Consider the following 26,304-nt stretch of genomic DNA (forward strand, 5'->3'; position numbering starts at 1 on the left):
CGTTAACGCCAGTTCCTGAAGAAAGATTGCTGGCGAACCGTTTGTTTACATCGATTTCATACCGCTGGTGAAGCATGACTCGCGACGCGCTCAAACGCAGAGCTCACTGGAGTTTCCAATCATTAAGCCCATTTACATGGCCGTTTGGGTCAGCTTCGAAGCTGACTCGTCAATTCGACTCTCTCGTTTTTGAAAAAGGCAGACGGCTTCAATCCGTCTTGAGCTCAATCCGTTCCGCAAAGTCGCTTGGAGACGACTTGAACAGTACCGGTTCTTGAAAACGAATCCAGACTACAGCAACATACTAACATTTCATGTTCATATTTCACGAAACCGGCACGTATTTCAATGGGTGAATATGAAAGCTCTATGAGTACATGATACTGCTTTTATAATATGCACGTGGTCTTATTTGTTCAGCGTCACAACTTATGAAGCGAGTACAGCCAACAATATAACTTGCACAACTCACAATCAGAAGGAATATATACGCGGCGTATTTGGTCATTCTAGAATTGTGTTGAAGGTATGTCTGGATATCTCAACTGCCGTAGCATATTCCTGAGCTGAATCCCACAGTGCTGTGTATCACTCGAGCTGCGATAAACATGACCATGTAAACTCGATCATTTTGGCAAGCCGTCTCATGACGTCGCTCCAAGACGACTTGGCTTCAAGACGACTTGACCATGTAAATGGGCTTATTGTATAAATGTATATATATCATTGGGATACTTTGACCATCCTCGCTGTGCGTCAAGAGACGAAATTAGGTCCATGTTTAGTCTATTCCCACAGGAAAGTATATAGCAACAAAACAGATTTGGGTCGAGTTACCTTTGTCGCCACCGCGTGTTCAAAATGAAGTGGAACAGCCCCATTGATAACCTGAATATTAAGAGTGAATATCATGACTTCTTTTGCTCCTTAAATATACTCCTGATATTAATGCTTTGATAGCCGCGCCAGTGGCTATATACTGTATCACTAAATAACCTGTTCTGATTGCCCTATATCCTATTCGCACCAAACATACCTGCATTTTTAACAGTCAATCTGGCCGACCACCTGCCGCTTTTCCCGCTTCATGCTATGAAGCGACAACAAATCTGACGAGGATCCGGTCTCTCGACCGTGAATCACGTGTTGCCCATCCATCCGTAGGTTAGTTATCTATAGAGGTTCACGTTCGTGTTCTGTGTGTGAACCTCGGAAATTTAGAGGTTCGCGTTCACAACAGAACCTCGGTAGGTTCTGCACTGTGAACCTTTTTCATATATTGCAATTTTCACTTCATTATAACATCTTTGGTTCAAATTTATTGCATTTCAACTGCGGGCCACTCTATGCATGGCGCTGGCAGCAGTAAAAATCAACACTAAACGAGCATGCACCTTGACAATCTCAAAAGTTTTACTTGCTTTGTTACAAAAGTTTGCTCGAAATATCCAGCTTTCCGTTTGTGAATATTTAGTGACTCTCTGCTGTGAGCTTGACCCGCAATCACACAACATCACGAGCGAAATACATAGTCAGCGAAGGATGCTTATTCAACCAATCAATAAGATTGATATCGTTTTCTGATGTAAAAATTCGAGAAGGCGTACGAGGTCAATCTTGACTTCATATCTTTACTGCATCATTAAAACCAAATCTGTGCGATTGGAAGTTGGCTACTGTTGTATAACTTCTTAATGAGGTAATATCGGTAGCAAGTATAGAAACCCATTTTACACTCGGCTCAATATCAATGTAGCAATACTCAGACGCCGAATACATTGTCCGGTCTGGCCTAGACCGTTAAGGGATAAGCGTATATTCCCTGGTAAGTCCTCGTCGAAATTGTTGGCAAAGCGACGAAAGATGTTGATTTTATGGAAGTATTATATCCTTTGATTGCCTCAGTTGATACATTTAGCGACGTTTAAAACGGCAATATGTACTTCAGAATTGTTGCATTATGTGGCTCAAGTCGTCACTAGGTATCGTGTTCATTAACATAGGCTATCACTTCATTGAAGATAGGGCTATAATTAGCAATATGACGTCCCGTGACGTCATGAGGTTCACGTTCGTGTTCACACAGAACCTTTTAAAAAGGTTCGCGTTCACACGAACCTGAACCTTTCAGAGGTTCACACCATAGTGTCCTATATGGTGTCGACACAGGCAAATCTCACGCCTCAGTGAAATTGTATCACGTCACAATTTCCATTTGGCTACAGGCAATTTGATGGTCATTTTTGACCGGCTTGCCGAGCATTCAATTTAGTAAAACGTGTATCAATCGAAAGCTGACTCTGCACTGATTACGAAAATATAAATTTTATTCCGCTCGCGGCCCTGGAACCCCCACAATCAGCCTCGAATTTTTCATTGTTATGGAGATTGGCATTGATACGCAACAATGCTGTCTGGCGAAACGAGACAGTAGCTCAAGAGAAAAAGGGCCAGACAGCATTGTTCAGCATTGTTCCACTATTACTTCGTTTCCATGCTCGGCCGACGGTCGGCCGAAAGGCCATGACGCATGCGTTGTACAGTACATGTCGGCCGTGTTTCCATGACCAGGCGTAATCCGACCGTGACTTGGCCGAACTAGGTGGGCGAAGCGATCGCAATGACGTTTTTGGCTTACTTTATGTAATAATTTCATAATAATCACAAGATTGCGATAAATGACTAGGTAGGAATGAGCCGAGATGACTTGTAACGGTCTTTCAGTCAAACAACACGCTTTAACATCGAACACGTAGGCCTAAATCCATCCAAAATGTAAAATGGTCATGATGAACCAATTGCTTAAAACTAACTGAAGATAAAATAAAATGAAAAAAAAATGAAAATTGGTGGCATATCTTAGTATGTGGGGGATATAGATATCGTGGTCCAATAATTTCGAGCGCAGAATAGTAACTTGTCCAGTAGTCTACCGGTACTACTGTTTCGTCGTCATGATTCAGACATGAACTTCCAGTGTCCTGTTGATGATTTGCTTACAAGGGAATGTGAATAAGTTCACCTAGTTTGTGGTCAAACGGTATAGTTTGTATTGTACCCATGCACCAGAACACAAACCCTCGAATTGTGGCAGCAGCGTATGTGATCAGATCGCGAAGATTTCGGTAGCCTACGGGTAATTCGTAGCAGTACCGGTACTACTAAATTCCATTGCAATCATAATTAAATTCCGGGTTTTTCAGGGCGTCCAAGATCCGTCCAGAGTGCAGCCACAGTCAGGTTGATACGAAAAGTGTGTTGTAAGTAGCGAATACCAATTCGCTAATCCAAGACACAGCGCAAGCATGGCCGAAGGGCTAAGCCGAAGGATTCACTCGATGGCCGACGAGTCGGCCGACGTGGGTGTGCAATCTGTGAATGCGCAACAAAATTCTCTCGTTCGTCGGTCAAATCTCTCGAAAATGGGCCCATCGGCCGTGCATGGAAACGCAGTAATAGGCCTTTTGCATGACTTCGATCACGTGACTAGATACGCATAGCAACAACAAATTGGTTAGCAAGCTACTTTCTCGCGCACCTGCTTCAGTGCTAAATATCGCATAGTGTACTGTTGATTTCTGGTTGTAAACGTTTCGGAAATTTGCTGTAGAAGTCATCAGAGATTTACCTAGGCTAGATGTCAATCCTGTACAAAGCACATAGAATGATATCGTCAGAATTACGCAGAAATCCGTCGTTAACGTAGCCGTATTTCGGATACAGTATATTATCGTTTTCGGGCTGTAAACGTTCGCAAGTGTCATGGAGATGCGCAAGGATTCAAATATGTTGGGTGTCTTTGATTCATGAACTATTTAAACTCCTTGCGTCAAAATGATCGACATTGTAGCCGTTATTTGGTAGTCAACTATGATTTTATGACACAAAATTCGACATTGCAGGATATTGACTGCGTGATATTTATTGCAGCATTAAGTTAGGTGTGGATAGTATACTATACTTGTATTGTAGCGGTAGTTGGTAATCATTGCAGCATTTTGATGATTGATATCGATTGCAATATATATAGGATACTGCTATTTTTAAGCCTAAGAGACAATGACTGCCAGTGCCAGTACGTTGATGTGTTATGAATTCATGCAATGTGCTACATAACATATATATATTAAATATCCTAAGCTATTGTATGACTTCTCAGTTAAACAATTCAAAATATTTAGACCTCCACACCTATCTTACAAGTTATTGATCATTCTGTCATGCTGCCAAGTGCCACTACCCGAAGGAAAATGATCATCAGCTCCAATTGAGGGTGAAACAAACTGTCCCGGGGCCTGGATTACTTGATTGATTGCCTGGATTGGATTACTTCACTCTATGGCGCAGTGCAAATATCTTGAGTTTCAAGACATATGGCTATACCACATGCATACGGATTAATGATCTGATGGATTATCCCAAGAGAGCCGAACATAGGCAACTAAGAAATTGATGATGCCCTCGTCAAGAATTCAACCTGGATCCAATTATTATCACCACATAAAATTTGGTCATGCGGTGGAAGGCAGCGTGGTTTCATGCCAACAGAAAATGTCAGCAGATGATCTGACCATTGACTAAATGTCCTGAACTTCTTTCCCTATGTTGATGTCTGCTTTGAAAATGATATTTCATTTGTGTACAGCAAGACAAGCGCTTTTCCGTGGATGCTATGAATATGTCTAGACAAGTGGCTATGGAGGTAGAGGAAAATACATTGGCATAACAGTCTCGGCAGTTATTGAACTTGATAAGGTTAACATCCATTTTTCTTCAACTATTTCTTATGCTCTGGGTATCGAAGGCACAAAAATTAATAAATCGATCTTCTTTGCAATTTTATTTGTAAATTCAATGAATCAAAGAATATCATAAGTTCATAATATTACGGAGTCAATGCGAAAGAAACAATGTTAGTCGTCTTTAGAGGAGTTTTCTGAGTTGGTTGAGCCAATACACAGAGGGGGTCAGCAACGAAGTACTATTTTACCTGAGTACTAGCGTCGTTATGAGTTTAGGCTACTTCCACTTCTACTTGACACTTTTTAGGTAGTACTTTTTGTCAGGTTTGGGATTTTGTCAACTAGAAAGTAGCTTTGGCGCATGATTGCATCCCCTTCAAGCGTGAGGTTTTCATAACTGGGGCTATGTTATGACAACTGGGCAAAATAGCCCCAGTACCACGGTAACTAAATTAATTTTTGAAAATTGCACTTATTTGTGGTGTCATCACCCTTTTGCGTTGATCAAGAGGATGCAACATGCAATGTTTACAGTTGTCACATGGCATCAATTTCTAAAACTAAGTGACCCTCAACCAAATCTAATTCATGTAACGAATTTCTTGACCGCTTTTCAGAAATTCATTTCTACTTCCACTTGAAGTACTTTGGACATGTCCTGGAAGTAATTAGTGCTAGTTGTACTGGAGTATAAATTAAGGCATTACTTCTACTCGGTTCCCAACAATGACCACGTTGACCACGTCTGGGTATAGGATGACCGATCTTGTCACTGCGTTTGAGCTGCTCTAAGAGTTATATGATAGTTACTTCCCTTAATTCGCTAAATATCGCACATATGTGACATCAACTATTTATCAAAATCGAGTGTGATTTGCCAAATCCACTTCAATCGCAGTTGCGAAGTAGTGGTAATAAAATTGGCATTGTATAAGGCAACAATAAAGTGCACTGATTTGCTTAGTCTTGACGGCAGGTTCTCCCAAAAGATACTTCCGATGTGTTCAGCGACATTTGTTTTATAGCAGCACGCCAGCACCCAAACCAGCAGACAGTATATCCTGATCCTTGTGGGTCCCGGCTGCTTCAGCCATATCTTCCATCCAAAATCAGGCTCCACAACAGACAAATAGTACTGCTTGAACTAACATATACTCTTACAAGAATATAAGCCAATTGCTTTACTTCAAATGCATAAATTTAAGTACATATGATCAGAGTTGAGTACCGTAATACGACTACGTTACCGATGGATTTCTGCGTAATTCTGACGATATCATTCTAAATGCTTTGTACAGGATTGACATCTAGCATAGGTGAATCTCTGATGACTTCTACAACAAATTTCCGAAACGTTTACAACCAGAAATCAACCGTACACTATGCGATATTTAGCACTGAAGCAGGTGCGCGAGAAAGTAGCTTGCTAACCAATTTGTTGTTGCTATGCGTATCTAGTCACGTGATCGAAGTCCTGCAAAAGGCCTATTGTTCACACCATCCCTAGTAGTCCGCTCGGTCCGCCGTTTAGTATTGCAAGTTCCGCGGTCCGCTCGTTACGCCGTTTAGTATTGAGCTATTTTGTTAGGCAGTGGCTATTCGTCCGGAACCGGACGAACCGGAACCGGACGAATAGCCCGTAGCCGTAGTCCAGGCTATTCGTCCGGAAGTGTGTGACGTAACTATCCGAAATATATGTTTTGTGTGACGTAACTGTTAAAAACCAACATACCGCATACTGGCATTAAGGCTGTATCAGACGAGGCGATGCCGGCGATGTCGGCCGATAATTTCTCTACCATCGTGTGAGAGATCGTTGCACTTGATTAGTTTCAGAAGGCGTTGACCCGTTGCATTTAAACCTGCTCGGGGATGATTGACATCTGCGAATCGGTTTTTTGTTGTTGTACAGGTCAGGTACACTGTACTGCACAACGTACATACTACCGTATTATGATCAGTGATGGGCGGATAGTGATTTCTGAGAATCCGAATCCATCCGACAGCTCAAAGCTCTGATGAGCAATCCTTCCGAATACGAACAATCTCATCCAAATACCCATGCAAATCCGAAAAATCTTGTCCATAATCCAGAAAATCCGAACAGAATAAATATTCCGAAGAATCCCAATAGACACTTACGTGACCTTTGACACGAACCAGTCAGGTTGCAGCAGGATGTAAACAAAGAACAAGCCCGGGCAAGCTTACTATGAGCTCTTATGGAAAAAGGTTGAAAAATGAAGGTTTTAAGCAAGATTACGTTGAATTGGGGATGACTGGCCTTAATGAATAGTAATAGCGTAGAGCTAGTATGTGGTTGCAGCTTTTAATCTAGGATGAACATGAATGGTGGCAAGTACGCACCAGCGTGCTGTGTCCAAATGCACGGGTTTTTGACAACTTTTCTGATTAAGCGACGATTGTTGTATACTATACTATAGGATTGTGGTAATGCATATTTTGACGATTTCATAGGCTCCAGGTCTCGAGCAAAATTTTCAAGCATATCTCATGTTCAGAAATATATATACTATAAAATATAGCTGCTGCCACACATCACAATTTTTGTATATTGATTATGAAACTTGAAAGCTCTGGAGATTCTATCGAATTTATGGATTTGAGTGGAACAGCATATCCTTCTAACACCGCGGAGAAAGCTACGAAGTATTTCATGGAGCGCTATGCACACGATTTAGGGATAAAGATTGAGGAGACAATCCACTCTTTTTAGAAGCAATATTCTAGTGAACAGCCAATGTTATGGCAACTTGCGGAAAAGTGAGATAACACACTCAATGGAAATACACGTTCTCGGAAAATCCATTATTGATTCGTCCTGCACTTGTAAGACAGGGTAAGTAAGGAAAAAGACATTTTTTCAGAGACTCCTTCAATAGATATTTTAACCATGATTTATTTTCATATTAGGTTCTGATATATGCTCTCATGCATATGCATTGATTAAGACAATCCAGCACCTGAAGCTAAAAGGACTACATTGTGATTTGCATCAGCATCAGTGAGCTCCATCGTGATTGACAAGCAATCTCTCCACCGTACTCGCAACCGATCAACTCCTGCCTCAAGGTAGATTTTGGTGTATCTGATGGTGTCTTCAGTTTTATAACATTCCATCAAACACAAATAATCCTAGAACATTTTCATCTGGAGAATTGTTCATTCAACAAATTGGGCATCTAAATGAGCTTCAATAATGCACACCACTGGAATATCTAGACATGCACTGTTGGTATAGACTGACCATGGCACCGCGTAATTACGATCCGTAGCATGCTATTAGGCATTACGATATTGACAATGGAACTGAATTTGCACAATTGCCGAATATATTGCGTCATTCATTTTTAATTTTCAATCTTGAATTAGAGTATGCAATTAGTCCATATATATTTGGTTAGTTGTGATACACAATGCTGCATAGTATGACACCAGACAAAATTTTATACTCCTTGATTCTTCCGATCAGCTGTTCAATATGAATACGTTCTCTCGCCATCTTTCTTGTTGTGGAACAGTCTGGCTCAGGCATTTGAAGGTGTGTAAATCACGTGCAGGAATATTTAAATCTAGATTCAATTTCTTGATTTCAGACTCAATGGTGAATCCCTTTTCTGCCATGATAGCATTGCCTGGCTCACCATAGCTGAACTCCATCATTTTCTTACATTTCTTGTCGAATCCACATATTTAACTAATATTTCGATCTTAAATGCTGCCTGTAAATAGTTCCTGCACAAAAGTAAGTGTACCACAATCCATCAATCCTTTCAAAGTTGTATGTGATTTATTGACAGTCAATAATCATTCTAGATTTGAGAAATCATGAATGAATGCAAATGGTGCATTTTTAAGAACCACATATCTACATGGCCAAATCGCGATTTAATGAAGCAGTTACATATGGCTGACCCAATGGTTAAATACTATGCTTACAGCAACACTATAAATTTGACGTCAGTAGGATAAGTCGGGCAATTCAGAAAGAATTTAATGTAGTCTAGCATAAAATTTCAGCTTCTCCGCATCTTTTGACATTATGATGCTCCTCTGAGAACTGAACTTCACTAGCAATAATTGTCCGCCAATTTGTAATTTTCCCGGACGAGTTTACTGTTTTGCGCTTCTATACTTATTCCAGAAATTTGATTTTCTTGCGTTTTATCCATCGACTTCCTCTTTCTGCAGCTTCATAAAAGATATCCATCAAGCCTGCACAAAATATATAATATGTTTATTTTACAGAGCAATACTGCTGTGCAGGCACCTATCAAGGCGTACTCGTCCGACTCGTACAATGTATCCGACTCGTACAATGTATTGTTTTCAACAATTTCAATACATTACACACCATCAAGCAACAAAACTGGAGTGGAATAAAACGAGACACACACCAAGTCGATTGTGGCATCAAGTGTGACTGCATTTCAGATTGGACTCATTTTGTAACACAGAATTGTTTCATCTAGATCTGTGGTTCCCAACCTTTTTGACCTATCGCCCCCTTTTCAAGGTCAATACCGATCATCGCCCCCCAAATTTTGTGTACCGAAAATTGGGCATACAAACCTGTAATCACCGGCGGGTTGACTAAAAAAAGGGTCAAATTTTCTGCTCGATGTCTAATTTGACACACTTTTGTAACTAAATTTCCGTGGGTTGACTAAAATAAAAATAAAAAATGTCAGCCGTTTTGACGCGTCATCGCCCCCCCGAATCGCCCCCTTCGCTATTTTCGCCCCCTTCGTTATTTCCGCCCCCCTAGACCGCCAAATCGCCCATGTTGGGAACCACTGATCTAGATTCTAGATTATGTCACGATTCAATATTTTCGGTACGATAATAGATATGTCATTTTCTTAATAAAATGAGAATTCAGATGACTACAAGGAAGTCCACATGCCTTTATCCAGATTTTACATTCTTCCATGCATGTCATTGGCTCTGGGAAAGGTAAAAGCGCACACCAGGAACCGTCTGGGTAGCCATCTCCATGTTACGCAGGCTATTAGCACAGTATTTATCCTGATAGATACAATACACGAGCTAGAACAAAAAATCACGATTTCATCCGGGAACAGATCATGTTGCCTAACATATATCATATTAATATGATCATTGAATATGCAGACAAGTGTCCAGTGTAACAGTAATTTGCTAGATAATGATACAGACTGTAGACTACTATATACAAATGTCGATTCCATAAATAGAACGCATATAACGCCACATAATGGATACCACACATATCCTGACTCAATATTCCTCTAATACATTCTATTCGCTACGACAATCCTATAGTATACGACTAAGGATAATGCAGCAATAGTTGCTTCATCCGAAAAGTTGTCAGAAATTCATTCATTTGGACATACCATGCTGATGCGTGCTTGCCATCATTCATGCTTATTGTAGGTTATAACACTGCATATACATACTACCTCTACGTTATTACCATTCACCAAACCCAGCTATTCCCAATTCAATGTAATTTTGCTAAAAACCTATATTTTTCAACACTTTTCCATAAGAGCTCATAGTAAGCTTGCCCGGGCTTGTTCTTTGTTTACATCTTACTGCAACCTGATTGGTTCGTGTCAAAGGTCACGTAAGTGTCTATTGTGCAGCGGAGCTAGATACATTTAGGGCCTAGAGTTGGCTGGTTTATATTTGCTTGGACCTTTGACAAAACAACTTTAGAGTGCTACCAGTCCTATAACAAGGGGTACACTGTCCGTTTTGGTTGTCGAGCTGACGATTTTTTTCTTTCGACTTGAAAGTCAAAAGTCACGTCTGGTCAAAATTATCCGGAAACAAAGTTACAACTAGCCGAAAATATTCGAAACTAATTCTGCAATATGGTTATGATGTCTGTCCAATGTGTTCATGCTGCAATGTCTTGTCGAATAAAACCTTCTCTGAACCATGGTAGTATGGTATTTGTAAGGGTAGGTCAAAAAAGTTGAAGGTAGCACGAGTTTTGACTGCCATGATAGCTATAGAAGAATATGCGCGTGCTGATGCTACTCGAAGGTGGTGGGTGCATCCGATTTTGCAACGCCGGCTTATACTGGATAAGTGGAGCGGCTCAATAATTTAGTACTACATCGCAGTAATTCGTTTCGCAATGCCTCGCCAGAAGGTCCGTCCGCCAAACGTCTTGAGCAAAAGTGACGCTATTGAAGTCTCGACACTGGTTTATATATGGATACGCATGAGCGCATCTCTCACTTCTCTCATCGCCGGCGATGTCGCCGAGTTAATTGACACTGTCAATTAAAATCGGCGGCGATTCGGCCGATGGCAGCGATCATAAAACAAACACTAACGCTCCGCCGACATCGCCTCGTCTGATACAGCCTTTATTGAGCATTGACGGACTTCGGCTGTTTATGTGTTTAGGTTATCGGTAGCCTACATAATAGCGCCATTCTCTTAAATATATCGAATACATTGTTTGTATTGTAGCACACAGTGAATCTGACAGACACAGTACACGATGCGTGAGCATGAGCAGTGAGCACGCGGTACATCGTGCAGTGCAGTGATTTACAGTCCAACATTGTCCACTGCTATGCGATGATACCATCCGAAGAAAAATTTAAGCAAAGTACCGCATCTTCTCTGCTATGCTACCGCTGCTGCTAATCGCCGTCTTCTCCCAAAATCATCATCATTGGTTTATTACCAAGTTGATCAGTTCAATACACCACAAAATGCGATACAATGAAAAGACAGGAAGATGTCAAAGCGACTTGGCGTAGTTTATGGAGTCAGACACCCACCTCGGCCTAGGGCCTGGGCGATGTAAAGAGGAGGCATGCACACTGAATGAAAGTAAAGAAGATAGTATAGAAAAAAACTACAAGAAATCGGGCGGCATGCCATGGGAATCGAGATCGATAGGTCAGTCGTGGTCCGTTAATCTTGAGGATGGACTGTATTTATTTAGTAGTAATTGCTTGTATTTCGACTTGAATGTGGACACTGGACATGCTCGTCGACTGTCGGATGGCCGCGGGATACTGTTCCACACATCAGGTCCGGTATATGTGATAGAGCGATGATCTTTTCGGTCGATCATATGATATTTGGACGACGTGGACGCGCGTGTGTTGTACTTGTGCGCTTTTGATTCCGAGGTAAAGAAGTCTTTGAAATATTCGGGGCAACGACCGCAGTGGAACTGATACATAAACTTGGCGATTTCTAGGTTCCGCATATCTTCTATGTTTAGGACGCCGAATCTCTTCAGCAGCGACTTGTTGGATGGGCAGCCAGACCCCTTTGGGGCCCTAGCTATGATTCGGAGTACTTTATGCTGTAGCTTTTGCAGTGGCTTGAGTGCAGTTTTACTGGCAGCCCCCCAACAGTAGGCTTACCATATTTTGGAAATCTAAAAAGAGGACACTTTTTCAGAAATTTTAGACTTGCAAAACCGGACAAGAATTCTCAAAATACCGTTTTCTCTCCACATTGCCAGGCGGATAACTAAAAAAAAGGTCATCTTTTCGCTCAGAGCTGAAATCACCCTTTTTCACTCCGAAATACCCGCCGGAGCTTCACTTCTGTGCTAATTTGCGGCATATCACTCGCAATTTGCTCTAAATCTGACCTAAATTTTCAAAAAAGAGGACAAAATCTCAAAAAAGAGGACAAAAGGGCGTCCTCCGAGGACACTTTCAAAAAAGTCAAAAAAGAGGACAAATCCTCTTAAAAGAGGACGTATGGTAAGCCATAATGTAACTTCGATTGGATTAAGGATTTAAAGAGTATTTGTGTGGTGTACTGAACCGATAAAAATGCGAATAAACCGAACTGATATTAGACCTGGTATTTGGACACTGGTTCAACTCGCCCTCTTTCCAGCAAGTCTGCTAGAAGATGAAGATATATATCGTAATCCGGGATATATCGCGTTGTGGATGGCTGTATTCTGTACCTCATGTACAACGACCAATTCCTTTTCATTGGCTGATGAAGGCATCTCGATGGTATTACAGACGCATTGCAATACAATTACACATTAGGATCATCAAAAAGTATACAAAAACTATACAGCAAGCAAGGACAGAAGTCCACAGTCCCGCTGTAGCGAAATGATCGGAAGATCATCATAGGCCCTTTTCATACCGGATTTACGAAACTCTTTCGGGAACAAGTTCCGAAACTGGCGATGTTCACATAGAGAAAAAATTACCGAAACAGTTCCGGGAAAAGAGCGCGTTCATACCTATTTAGAGTTACCGCGAACTTATGTTCATACAGGTCGTTTTTTCGGTAAATTCGCGGGAAATTATGGCTAGTATGAACGCGATTCTCCGTAAGTGTTGATAGTTACGAAACCATGTCTGTGGGGTGTTCCAGTTGTAATATGCTTGTGGAAAACGATGTGGGAGAGGCATACTCGTGAGATGCGGAGAAGTTGGCTCCAACTTTTAGCTATGGGATGTTGCGGATATGCCTTCTCGCTCGATGTGTATGGGGCTCTATACTAAATATACCTGTATCAGTAATAGAGCCCGAGCGTGTTCCTGGCTTGTATATTATCAACCGAAGCTGAGAGCAGAAACTGAATGGCAGCAAAGAGGATAGAGTCCTGGAATGAAAAGAACCGCCGATCACATCTGCGCTGATCTGACTGCAGCATAAGATTTCTTCATATTGTTATGCCTGTTCTAGATTTCTACAATGAGCTTATCGAAGAAGTTCAAGCACTCATCAGAACTGGACCAGAAACTGTTGAGTTGAGCGATTGTGCTGAGACCGCTCCACCTCCTCTGACTAGCAGCGTAATCAAAATTAGCAGAGAGGAAGCTATTGCCCGACATAAAACCCGATTTGCTTTTCTGCCTGACACCCGACACGGTAGTCATTTTGGTCGATTAGTTACATGCGTTTATTATTTGGAATACAACTGTACATTCACAATGTGGCGTTACTGAACTTGAATCCTTTGTAAGAATTTGACGTAAATTTTGTTCGGACAGCAGTAACAACGCATGCAGGCAGGATTTTCCGCTGGTTTTTGCCACAGAATCCCCATACCCAGCGAACACAATTTCTGAAAAGTGAAAACAAATGCATTAGTGCGAGAAAAGTATTTGGCAACCGGATCAGAGACTCATCCCATTCATACATCGAACTCGATGTTATTATTCTGCGGCCATATTCCTGTTGATATCCATAGTAGGACATCTCCAATACGTCAACGTCCAGACACACTGCATTGAATCCTGGCAATTCTGTGATACACTTTATTTCTGTCAGTAACTCTCGGAACCCCCTTACAGCACAAACTTATCAAGATGCATGACTGAAACGAGCTATTACACTACATACTATATATACAACTGTATTTCATTTAGTCTCGACGAGCGGCTCGCGCTGAGCAAGCTAGGCTGTTCATGACCAATCATTATTATGAAGCTGCAAGGGGTTCCACTGACGTGGGATCGAGCGCATCAACACCTGAACCAATCCGACATTTTAACGGTAATTTTGTAAGTACGTGCAAAAACGATACTCACATTCGACATCGGAGTACTCAGACTCAGTCTCAATATCACTTGGCAAATCCGTTACAATGGAAACCTCGGCCATTACTGACTAGAATAAAAACTGCGAGAACACAAACAGCCGCTGTGACCGGTGTTGATAATATGTGTCATTCACTTGACGTCACAATGCACATTCTGCTTTTTCTGTAAACATGCCAATATTGGAACTTTCAGTCAAAATTACGGCAATTTCCGATTGAGTTGAAACACGGAAAGTCGGTAATTTCGTTATGAAAAAAAATTCTGAACATGATTCCGCAAAGTTGTCATGAAGATGCAGTTGACCTTTAATGCACACTTGCACAGTGCCACCTTTTTCATCAGTATCCTCCATCTAGACCAATGATATATATACAATGATTGGAAACTGCCACGCTCCCTAACGCTGTAAGGTCTACTCCCGCCGAATTCAGCTTGTGCGCGGATAAGGTTGACTGGATACCCTTCATTAAGCTATGTTCCTTTGTGGAGTGCTACTATCACATTTGCTGAGAGATATATTCCGTGGATTTTTCGGTTGTTGGTTGATTGAAAATAAGGTTTACGAGCATGGTGAGACAGTACAGCATACTAAGGTCTTTTCAAACTTCCGTCAGTGCGCAATATTCAGGTACTGACTAGCTGCTTAGGTTGTTGCATCTGTGTACGAGCGGAAATAGCCTAGGAAATCAAGACAGCAATTAACGCCATCTGATATCTTGAAAGCGAAACTGATTAAGATCCTTGTGGAGGTTATCTTATTGCTAGTGGGTGGCCATCGTGAAAATTCGACGACACCCATTTAACTACTCGCCCAGACATTGCTTCATTGACCATTTGCTACAATCACTGCCGTTTGTTATGTATTTTGGTTGTATGAAAATGAAGACTCTCTCAGAAAGCAATTTTATTGACTATTCACAATTATAACTATTTTTCTTGAAGTTAATTGATAGATGAATAGTTGGTTGCGTCAGCATGGGCAGGCAGTGTTGCATACCAGGGTGTGCTAAAACCTCTGCCAATGCGCATTTGTTCAAAGTACCAGCAAAACGTTTTTGTACTGGCGCCAAATATGAATGGGCTGAAAACTTTGAGAAATTTATTAGAAGCATGCGTCAAGATCAGTGGCTGGATCAATTGTATAAAAGAGACGATTTAAAGATTTGCGAGCTTCATTTCGCGTCATCCGATTTGTTGAAAGGTGAGGAAACGATTCTATACCGTACCCTTCATCATTGCATAAGTTCTACAGATTGGTAAGCTAACTTGACTATATATTTTTATTCCAATGGTAGTTGACTGGTTAGACTGACAAAACAAGTTTCGTTTTAATGTCTAATGCAGGAATGGCCAACCTTTTCAGCCAAATGGCCACATTCGATTGACGAACTACTGCGCGGGCCACCAGCTGCGCGAAGCGTGAAATTTTTTAGAAATTCATAGGTCAATAATATTGTCACTTGACTCTATTGGGGGCCTGCTGTATATATCGCTGGGCTCAGTTTGCAAGGACTGGACTCTTCGGTGACTAAACATATCGATATCGAAAGATTCAACCAACATGCCTCAATCATTTTGGGCCTAGGTTTCATAGTCGACGGTATAAATGCAAGGTCGCATATGCTAAACGACATTCTGTCTCGTAATCACCAATATAGTTCGACTCATCTGATACATTGGGAGTTCTTTCATATTCACAAAGAGGTAACAATATTAAAAGCAAAGAATCAAGTGACAACATGTTGCGCGAAACGTGTAGAAAATTTTTACTTTTGATAAGTCAATCGCAAATAATTCGGCTTTTTTGTAGTGTACGAAGATCTACCAAAATGTGACTGACTCATGGATCTGCCAATGCGTCGGAACTGATATTTTAGTCATCACATCTCAAGTGTTGCGGTCAGACTAATCAAATTTTTAGTTGGCCTTGCAAGTTCACAATTTATGCAATCCATTTTTGATAATATTACTAATTTCGGAAATTACCTTGCGGGCCACTCAAAAACCTTCTCGCGGGCCACGAGTTGGCGGACTCTGGTTTAATGCATTTGCTTTTGTAAACAGGACGCAAATTGATCAATTTGAAAATTGGAGCAATTCCAACCTTGAATTTGCCTGTAAAGAGTGTCTGTGTGAAGAAAACGCCGCAGAGACCACCTCCAACTGAGAGGAAATTGGAACAAGCTACATACCACAATAATTTGAAGGACATTGAAAAAAGCGCAATTCGTTATCTTCCTGAATCGTGGCAGTTCCAGATGAGAGATAACCATATTGTAATCCACTCGAATTCAAGCATTGGGGTATTTCCAAAGATTCTCATCAAAATAAATGATTCTTTGATGATTCATGCTGCCTACTATGGCTGGTTTTCAAATACTGGGGCTGCCATTGAATCGATTGATGCGGGAAAAACTACTCTTGCTGGAATCATCAATACTGTGTCGAACTTTTCTATTTGCCGAGGAATCGCAACCGAGACCGATTCGGAAAATGCTGATGTTATCAAGCACCAAGGAATGTTGTATGATTCATTAGATGGAATGCTTGCAGTTCCTCCTCCACCAAGTACCTACCTAATCGCTCAAAGGTAAGTTTGTCCCTCTGATTTTCTAGATATACCAAGTAAAATCTGAAATACTTATATGAAGGTCAAGAAGATGTGAGGTGTTCATCCGCCATGGCGATAAATGCAAACCCTGCCTTGATGCTGAGCGACGTTTGAGAAAATTAAAAGCAAGGAACACTCGCTACAGAAAAGAGGTTGAAAATGAACCTCTGTATCATGCAACCACAAAAAGCCTACCTAGCAGGACTGTTGCAACAATTAGGACACAGGAAGAAAAGTATGAGAAATACAATTGTTTAAAATTTGCTCTTGAAATATTTTAAAATTCATACCTTTCAAGGATAGAGTGGTTGGAACAAATCGTGAGTCGCCTTGAAAGTGACAACTCACAATTACGGCTTGATTCTGGCCTGTGCGTGGACATGGAGACAATATTTTCAGAAGGTTTGAGTGTTCATGATTTTAAGAACTGCTCTTTTCAACCTTGATATTGTTTAGGTTTACGGAAAAATGAAGTTCCGCCGTTCTACCAGTTATTTTGGCAAGAGCAAGCAAAGCTCAACAACTCGTCGAAACAAGGCAGAAGATTTCATCCCGATTTGATAAGGTATCATTCTAGTTAAATTGGCCAGAATGGGTGTTACGGTAATTGATGCATACCTTGCAGGTTTTGTCTCACACTAGCCATGAAAAGTAGCAGTGCCTACGAACAGCTTCGCGATACTGGTCTGCTAGTACTACCTAGTAGGAGAACACTTTTCAATTACCGGTTGGTTTTCTTTAATATTCAACTTGTATGCCGCGTTTTACCCCACCCATGATCTTATCATTTCTTCCGTGCGTGTCTAATACACGATACAGGCTATGATGTTTATGCCCCAAACTTTTGCACATATGTACTAGCGTGCCCTCCGCCCAGATCCAATTGTCAAATCTCGTTTTTGATCTTATAGAAGTGTCCATAGCTCATCACCCGGATTCTTGGATAGTACTATACAACAGTTGAAGGAGAAATCTAGGTCGATGGAAGAGCATGAACGTCTTCTTGTATTATCCATGGATGAGATAAAAGGTATTTAATTTTGTAGCTTGAATCACTTATTGGCTAGATTGTGCTGTCATCACTTCATAGCTACCGTACTTTATAGCTTCAGCGATGCTGTTCAATGTGATGTTTCATGTGTCTAACTATTTCTTATTTTGCATTTTCAGTGAAAGAGAATATTGTATTCAGTACAATGAAAGACAGAATGGTCGGGTTCGTTGATCTTGGCGAGTCGAGACCTGTAGATGTTGGTGAACCAGCTACACATGCTCTTCAAGTTTATGCTAGAGGCCTGGTAACGTCTTTTTCCATGCCCTTGGCATACTATGCAACGAAGTCGGTGGCTTCATTCCAACTTTCAAGTATATTCTGGGAATGTGTCGGCATCTTGGAGGATTGTGGATTTCGGGTAGCTGCGTTTGTTGCTGATGGACTCAGTGCAAATCGCAAGATGTTCCAAGAGCTGAATAACTTGAACTTGAGGTTTCCTTACAAATGCCAAAATATATTCAACCCCCAGCATGAGATATTTTTGATTTTCGACCCTCCTCATTTGTTAAAAACCGTACGCAACAACCTCTACGCCAGCCGCACCGGTGGTACGAAACTTCTTAACAAGGATGGTAAATTTATTCGATGGCGGCATTTTACGGCTGTTCCCAAACTGTTTAAAACGACGGAATTGAGATGCTGCAAATTGACGGATGCACATTTTCGTATGCAAAGCTTTGCGAAGATGCGGGTGATTTTTGCTGCTCAGCTTCTCTCTAATAGTGTTGCGCGTATTATGCGAGCGAGGGGAGGTGAGGATATGGAAGCTTCTGCATGGTTTGCCGGTATCTTCAACAAGTGGTTCGACATTATGAATACGTCAACTAAGTTCACCTACAACGCTGACTTGAGGCCATATTGCAGTCCAGACGATTCACGCTTGGACTGGCTGGAAAATGATTTCTTGCCTCAAATGCGGAAATGGAAAGATTCTTGCGCTGGAGGAACAGCAACTGAGAAAGCCAAAAAATTCTTGAGCTGGCAAACGTATGAGGGTCTCGAGTTAACGACAATGGCAATCGTTAATTTGATTCGGACATTCCTGCCATTGCTTCCAACAGATTACTATATTATTACCAAGAGGTTGAATCAGGATCCGTTGGAAGCGTTTTTTGGCCAGATCAGGAAGTCTGGTGGTACTTGTGAAAACCCGGACCTGGAGCGATATGGTCATTTGCAAAGAATTATTGGCGTCAGAAAAGACTTGAAAAATACCAGGGGTTCAAACGTCCTGTTTGATGCTTCAACACATTCTGATGCCAAGCGTCAAAAGCCTTCTGAGTAGAATCAAATGTCTACTCCCCACTGCCGTGTCATCAACTGAACAGAAATGCTCAAGTAAATTGCATTTGTGCATATTTATTGTAGTCGTGTGATGCAATTGTTCAATGAGTTACTATAGCACTGTTTTTCAGAATTCGAGAAAGAAAATTCATCACATTGTATTCACTGCGTACAAATCACTTCTTGGTGCAAATAGACTTCAACACCTTCCGTTGACTAATATTTTGGTCCTTATTATTCTGAAGTTCTGAGTTGATGACTCTTGCTTTTTGGTAGCAGCGAATTCTGATATAATAACGAAAGATTTTTTCAAGCAACTGATTTGTTATGGAGTTTTGAAGTGCTAGCGTGAACGTCGTCAAATCTATATCATGCATAACATTTTCAATAATATGATGGTGTTGGTATCCTGATCGAAATTTAGTCTCAATAACCATAAATGCATTCAATAACCCCTGGACAGGTACGGTCAATTGGCCAAAATCCTTATTCTGCAATACAGATATTAATGAATTTGGTGACACGTTGGCATCAGGCTCGTCTTCAATCAACTGGCATATCAAATCGAATTCGTATGTATCTCGGCAACGTTTTTTCATCTTCTGAAGTATATAGCCGGCAATATACTGTATGATATACATTTCATCCTTGGTCAGGTCACAATTAACTTCCTTTTTACTAGGTTTCTTTCTGTGAAATTTGGATGACGCTATGTCGAATACTCTGCGCACACTTTGAAGTAGAAATACTCTTGGCTGACTTGGGAACTGTTCTGGAAGTGTCATACCATCACAGCTGAACATGTACATCAACTGGCTCCCACTACTGGCCTTCTCAATCGTGTTCTTCAAATACTTAAACAAGTTGTCTGGTAGTATTTGACCGTTGGTGCTCCTGGACCATGCACTTTTGATTTCTTCATCTGTAACTGTTTAGGAAACTCAGGTTCATGAATGAACTAAAGCGACAAAATGCCTAAATCAGCCTGTATTGTGTATTTAGTTATGCTTAACTGAATATGCGGTCTTGTTTTAGCCTGCAATCTGTATACAAAGCATCTAAATAGTACTTCATATCTTGTAGTTGATTCTATCAAAGCATTAGTGACAAATACTACCTTAAGTGGCGCCTTACTTACATTGATACCCCTCTGATGAACTGCCGGTGACCATTTGATTTGACAAATAACTGCAAGGAAGCGGAATTGAATTGTTGAATTGGAAATTTATTACTTTTACGGTAGGATTACTTTCTTTCGTCCATAATAACTTCAACTGTTGGAATAGTTCCGTCACATAGATGGTGCTGGTCGAATCTGGGAGTGTGTTGAGGGTGAATAACTTGCGGCATGTGTCTTACATTGCATGCTAACCTGCTCTTTTCCGCTACTGCCTCAATTTCGTCTCCCATAGCATCTTCCATGTCAACTACGACAGTTAAAGTAGATGAGGAGGCCATCTTACAACGATGAAAAGTATAACCTATACAAAAAGTACATTGCACTTTGAATGGACAGTGGCAAGTGTATAAAAATTATCCTGAATGCCTTGACTCAATAAATTTTAAAATGAGTCTTCTGACCCATATTACATACTAGCCACCATTGTTAAATGCTTGATAACTTCGCAAAACAATACTGTACATCACGCAGGCTCATTGGGACATCGATTTTACCAACATATCAAGTCCATGTTAAATGTGGATATAATTAGCGTAATATGCACATGCAGAGATTTCGACTTGAATGATGGAGAAGAAACTGCTTCCACGGCTGCGGTCCGCTGGTCTAGTCAGGAATGAATACCAGACGCTAGAAAGAAATACGTCTCTAAAACTATATTCAGCACGTTAACGCTGGCTGCCAATGATGTAATAAAGCAAACTTTATCATATTATTGCTAGTACGCCAAAGGCGTATTGCCGAGGGAGGTTTTGTTTACAACGTAACTGTGTAAGCGATGAAGCGTGACTCGGAACACGCTGAAACGCAGAGCTCGCGGGAGTTTCCAATCATTGTATATATATCATTGATCTAGACCTGCGAAAAGATCAGATTAAGTTACACACTTGCCTAACATTGCATAACAAAGGAATGACTTGGTTGCAACAAGAAAATGAAGGCATAGGTTAAAACCAAATTATGGCTTGGATGATGTACGATGGTTTACCAGCCCGTTTGTACAATTTCAATTTTGGTTAGTGGTTCAGAGCTAAGGACATCATTCTCTGCTGTGCTGCCACTATCAAAGCAGATGTTACCGAATCCCCTTTTCAGTAGGTGTATACGACGGTGACTAACCTACGCACAGCATATCCGTGGTTAGAAACTTGCCTTTGATGTAACAAATTTGGTAACTGGGTTAAGATCACCTACCAAATTAGTGTTGAAGTCTTAAGTTTTCAGGCAACTCACCCAATACTGCATCATTTGGAGATGGTGTTCTACCTTTTTAGCCGTGCTGCTCTGTTTACAAAACCTCAGAAAAAAGAAGCTGACTAGTAGTCAGTGACTACGTATTGTGAGCTTACAGAATATAAATCCAAGAATAATGCATTCCCAACACCATTACACAAGAAGACCAAAATGCCGCAGGTAGCTGACCTCGAAATACGAGCAGTCTGAATGAACAGCGCGTTACCGTAACTAAAAGTTTGATTGACAGCGTTCCGGGAACCCAGCTGTGCCATTCGTGTTCATACTCAGTCGGTCCCGTAAAAATCTCCGAAAATAAGCGCGTTCATACCGCCCCGAAACACCAGTGTTATGTTCACACAGAGGGGTTCCGGTAAACATTTTCGAGAAATGTTATTCCCGGAACCCCGGTATGAAAAGGGCCATAGAAATGAATGCGAAATAATCAGTGTCAGCTCATACAGGAGTATTTGAGGGTATTGTGATAAAGAGCAACTGCGATAACCGCCAGAGTCTTCTTACTACTCGCGTAGTCTACCCACGTGGATCCTCCAATCGCCAATCCAATCCGTCAATTTTATGAAGTATAGAATGCACGTTATATTTGATCACAGCGCTTGTAATTCAATTTCGTAGTAATTATCGTCGGGTGATACATTTTCAAATACACACACATAAAATGCGATATACAGGACATAATGTGATGTAATGAACAGAACAGACATTAGGATGCCGGAAGACCATAGTATCTCAATCTGGTTTCCACCTCAGCTTGGTGTAGGTTCGTTCTTGATCTTGTCGCGTCTTCCATTTTCAGACAGCCCTTCTTTCTCGTTTTCATTCGATTCTTTGTTCCTGTATAGAGATTGTAGGATTGTACAATCTCTATAGTTCCGGTCCTTCAACTAGTCTATCTCGCTTATCGACGACTTAGGACCGAGTGACACTGGGCTAAAGTACGGTAGCCCAGATAATCCTCGGGAAATTGAACCCAAGCCGCTAGCGTTGGCGGAAGAAGCTAGAGTACCCTTGTTTGGATAATAGTATAGAGATAGGTAACCAGCGACGGTATTATGTTCCGGTAATATACAGCGATACACTAAACATGCAAACGTGAAGCAGCCGAGCCGAAGTCCGTTAACTCAGCAACGTCAGTATGCTGGCGGCGCATAATTACGTCACACATCCGTATGCTGGCGGTGCTCAGTTACGTCACACAGTTCCGGACGAATAGCCTGGACTATGGCAGCGGGCTATTCGTCCGGTTCCGGACGAATAGCCACTGCCATTTTGTTATTGTCCGCAGTTCCGCTCGGTCCGCCGTTTAGTATTACATGTTCCGCTGTTCCGCGGTCCGCCGTTTAGAGTTGCCCCTTCAGCGTGTAACTATATGCTCTTTCGATAATATGCCAAATTTTACCACTGTGGAGCCGCCGGAATATGCTTACGTCATATATACTGTTATGCTGAATCACTATCATGAGAGTGCTTCGCCCGTCAGTATATCAAATATTCAACACGGTAATATGAGAATTGGTGTGGTAGTATCGCATCAGTATCGTGTTTTAGAGTATTAAGTGGTGATATTTTATTATATTACTCATATCACCACTTATTATATTACTCATAAGGACGGCAATAATCTTAGTTTAGAAGGGTTTCAAACATTGAGTTTCGAATTTCGCACCGACCAGTTACGACCATCACAACATATCACTAGCACTACGATATCATAATAAAATAAGGACGGCAATGATCTCAGTTTAGAAGGGTTTCAAACATTGAGTTTCGAATTTCGCACCGACCGCAGTTACGACCATCACAACATATCACTAGCACTACAATATCGCAATAGCGGCAACGCAACCTACAATTCAAACTATTCCTATCACTCATTAGGGCATCGTAATATATCACTAAGACGGTTATATTGGCACACGATGTAGATAAAGTATCATACTTTTCTAAACATGCATTCATTTTATCACATCTTTAAAGGTATAGTCAGCGAAATACTTTAAATACGCATCCAAAATTACGATTTCGCAATAACGGCAACGCAACCTTCAATCCAAACTATTCCTATCACTCGTCATTAGGGCATCGCAATATATCACTAAGACGCTTTTATTGGCACACGATGTAGATAGAGTATCATATTATTCTCAAAATGCATTCAATTTATCACATCATTAAAGGTATAGTCAGCGAAATACTTTAAATACGCATCCAAAATTACGATTTCACAATAGCGGCAACGCAACCTTCAATTCAAACAATTCCTATCACTCATTAGGGCATCGTAATATATCACTAAGACGGTTATATTGGCACACGATGTAGATAAAGTATCATACTATTCTAAAAATGCATTCATTTTATCACATCTTTAAAGGTATATACTATATATAGTCAGCGAAATAATTTAAATACGCGCATCCAAAATTACGATTTCGCAATAGCGGCAACGCAAGTAGTAGTATAGATCGCTCGCACGCGGCTATGGGGTTCTTATGGGCGGGGTGGTGACTCGCCTGAAAACCGGGGGTGGTGACTCGCCTTTTTAGACCCCCCTCTAGGCGGTGAGTCGCCATGTGTTCTTATGGGTGCGGCCGTGATTCGCCCTTTCAGGTATAGCTCGTGGCGGTGATTCGCCGTGAAAACTCGGGGTCGTGACTCGCCTTTTTTGCTATAGGCGGTGGCGGTGATTCGCCTGTCGTGTATTCTTACGCGGTCTCTGGTGACTCGCCATGTGTTCTTATGGGTGCGGCCGTGATTCGCCCTTTCAGGTATAGCTCGTGGCGGTGATTCGCCGTGAAAACTCGGGGTCGTGACTCGCCTTTTTTGCTATAGGCGGTGGCGGTGATTCGCCTGTCGTGTATTCTTACGCGGTCTCTGGTGACTCGCCATGTGTTCTTATGGGTGCGGCCGTGATTCGCCCTTTCAGGTATAGCTCGTGGCGGTGATTCGCCGTAAAAACTCGGGGTCGTGACTCGCCTTTTTTGCTATAGGCGGTGGCGGTGATTCGCCTGTCGTGTATTCTTACGCGGTCTCTGGTGACTCGCCATGTGTTCTTATGGGTGCGGCCGTGAATCGCCCTTTCGGGTATAGGCATCTCTCGACCGGTGTTGAATATGTATCGGGTATGGTAAATAGTAACGTGATTGCTCCTTAGTTAATGTGTATATCCAAATTATTTTATATGACCGATTCGAGGTAATCCCAACGTTTACGGTGAGTGCGACTTCGATATATCGTTATTCTTATGGGCGCGGCGATGATTCGTACTTTCGTTGATAGAATGCTAGCGGCATGTCGTACTTTCACCAAAAAGGGTGTGAAATAGTTTGCTAAATCTAGGAATCAGTCGCTTGGTAATTAGTTTACCACGGAGCCGGCGTAGACGGCGGTTCCAATACCAACAATAGCCGCGTTCACATATTAACACTCCAAATAGGTGTGAAATAGTTTGCAAACCCGGCGATCGCTGACAAGATAATGTCTCAGACATACGCGACTTGATGTTACAGTCATATCGATCACTCACGCGGTGAAATTTTCGTAAGCAGTTTGTCACAGAACTTGATTTCACTCGTAAAGATTTAATAAGTAACGAATAACAGACCGCCAGTGTCGGTAACTTGAATAGCGACAAATTGTCACTTATTTTTACTCTAACCCTAATCCTTTGTGAAGTGTACGCTTATTCAAAAAGGTGCGAAATAATTCTAAAATCCTACAACCACTCACAGGGTAATGCTTCAGACATAACCATCTCTCGGGACTTGTGGTTACATACATCGCAATCGCTACAATGTAATATGTTGGTAGTTTGGTGCAGAACTGGATTTCGCGAGTCTGATATAATAAGAATATTACCTATTAAGTAATAAGCACCGAATAACAGAACCGTCGCAGACGGTGACTTGAATATCCAAGATTTGATACTTTTCGCGATCGCTATATGTTTCACGTTGACTTTGGTTGCGTGATGCGAATCATGAGAATATTCAATCAATGTGTCAATTTATCAACTTGAAATGAAACTCACTACACAAACCAAGTTGATTCGTATTTGAATGTGTTGATCCGGTACAACTCTAATCCTTTGAGAAATCCATTTACCGCGATCAGTTGATTCGAACGTAACCTGAATATAGCTGACTCCAAACTTCAGGCACGTCGAATTATTCACACATTCCACGCCGCTGTTTCACACCTATAGAATCAATACCAACTAACTAAACAAGAATCAAGAATCACAAGTATGCACATACAATAATTGTATTTATTACTGAGAAATCAAACGCTTAACAAAAACACGCAACTTAGCATTTGCCAACTCTAGCATTACCAAAAAATCCAGGTATTGTTGATTGAGAATCTTTGAGACCTTATTATCAAAAATGTTATAGTGCGGCGTCGGAATCCATTCGCGGGATGTACTAAAGGTAAATTGGGGTAATCCAAAATGAAATATCTCGACTTTGACATAGTCTGAATTAAAATAGATTGACAAATATGACTACCATCTTTCCAAGTACCATTTCGATATTATACGCATGTTGATTTGAAACGAATAATGAAACATTACAACTCTATTCACGATCCGGCTTTCCGTTTGTCAAAGCGAC

At 41.2% G+C, this 26,304-nt stretch overlaps 1 protein-coding gene and 4 long non-coding RNA genes across 7 annotated transcripts in view; 2 read left to right on the forward strand and 3 right to left on the reverse strand.

Moving 5' to 3' along the window:
- LOC145455467 (uncharacterized) overlaps window positions 1-2,196 on the reverse strand; it is a 286,288-nt gene extending 284,092 nt beyond the window's left edge. Inside the window, exon 1 of the long non-coding RNA XR_013920343.1 lies at window positions 2,125-2,196. This is a non-coding gene — a long non-coding RNA (uncharacterized LOC145455467). The remainder of the gene's footprint in view (window positions 1-2,124) is intronic.
- Window positions 1-26,304, forward strand: part of LOC145455468 (uncharacterized) — a 175,944-nt gene that overhangs the window by 57,572 nt on the left and 92,068 nt on the right. The window lies entirely within an intron of this gene.
- LOC145455464 (uncharacterized) lies at window positions 6,490-9,674 on the forward strand. The gene is made up of 4 exons (XR_013920339.1): window positions 6,490-7,412; window positions 7,480-7,602; window positions 7,677-7,835; window positions 9,012-9,674. It is a non-coding gene; the product is annotated as an uncharacterized LOC145455464 (long non-coding RNA).
- LOC145455465 (uncharacterized) lies at window positions 8,535-18,516 on the reverse strand. Of its 2 annotated transcripts, XR_013920340.1 has the most exons (4): window positions 18,487-18,516; window positions 14,297-18,385; window positions 9,670-14,237; window positions 8,535-8,978 (listed from the first exon to the last, which is right to left on the reverse strand). It is a non-coding gene; the product is annotated as an uncharacterized LOC145455465 (long non-coding RNA). The 2 variants fall into 2 exon arrangements; XR_013920342.1 differs by lacking the exon at window positions 18,487-18,516 and having other exon boundaries at window positions 10,142-14,237; window positions 14,297-15,032.
- LOC145455462 (uncharacterized) overlaps window positions 22,246-26,304 on the reverse strand; it is a 126,391-nt gene continuing 122,332 nt past the window's right edge. For both annotated transcript variants that reach the window (XM_080333443.1, XM_080333442.1), the window contains one exon: window positions 22,246-22,525. The gene's annotated coding sequence lies outside the window, so the exon portion shown is untranslated. The remainder of the gene's footprint in view (window positions 22,526-26,304) is intronic.

Source organism: Botryllus schlosseri, chromosome 14 (assembly GCF_051294905.1).
Source record: "Botryllus schlosseri isolate E-star chromosome 14, Bs_hap1, whole genome shotgun sequence".
In the NCBI taxonomy this organism is placed as follows: Eukaryota; Metazoa; Chordata; class Ascidiacea; order Stolidobranchia; family Styelidae; genus Botryllus; species Botryllus schlosseri.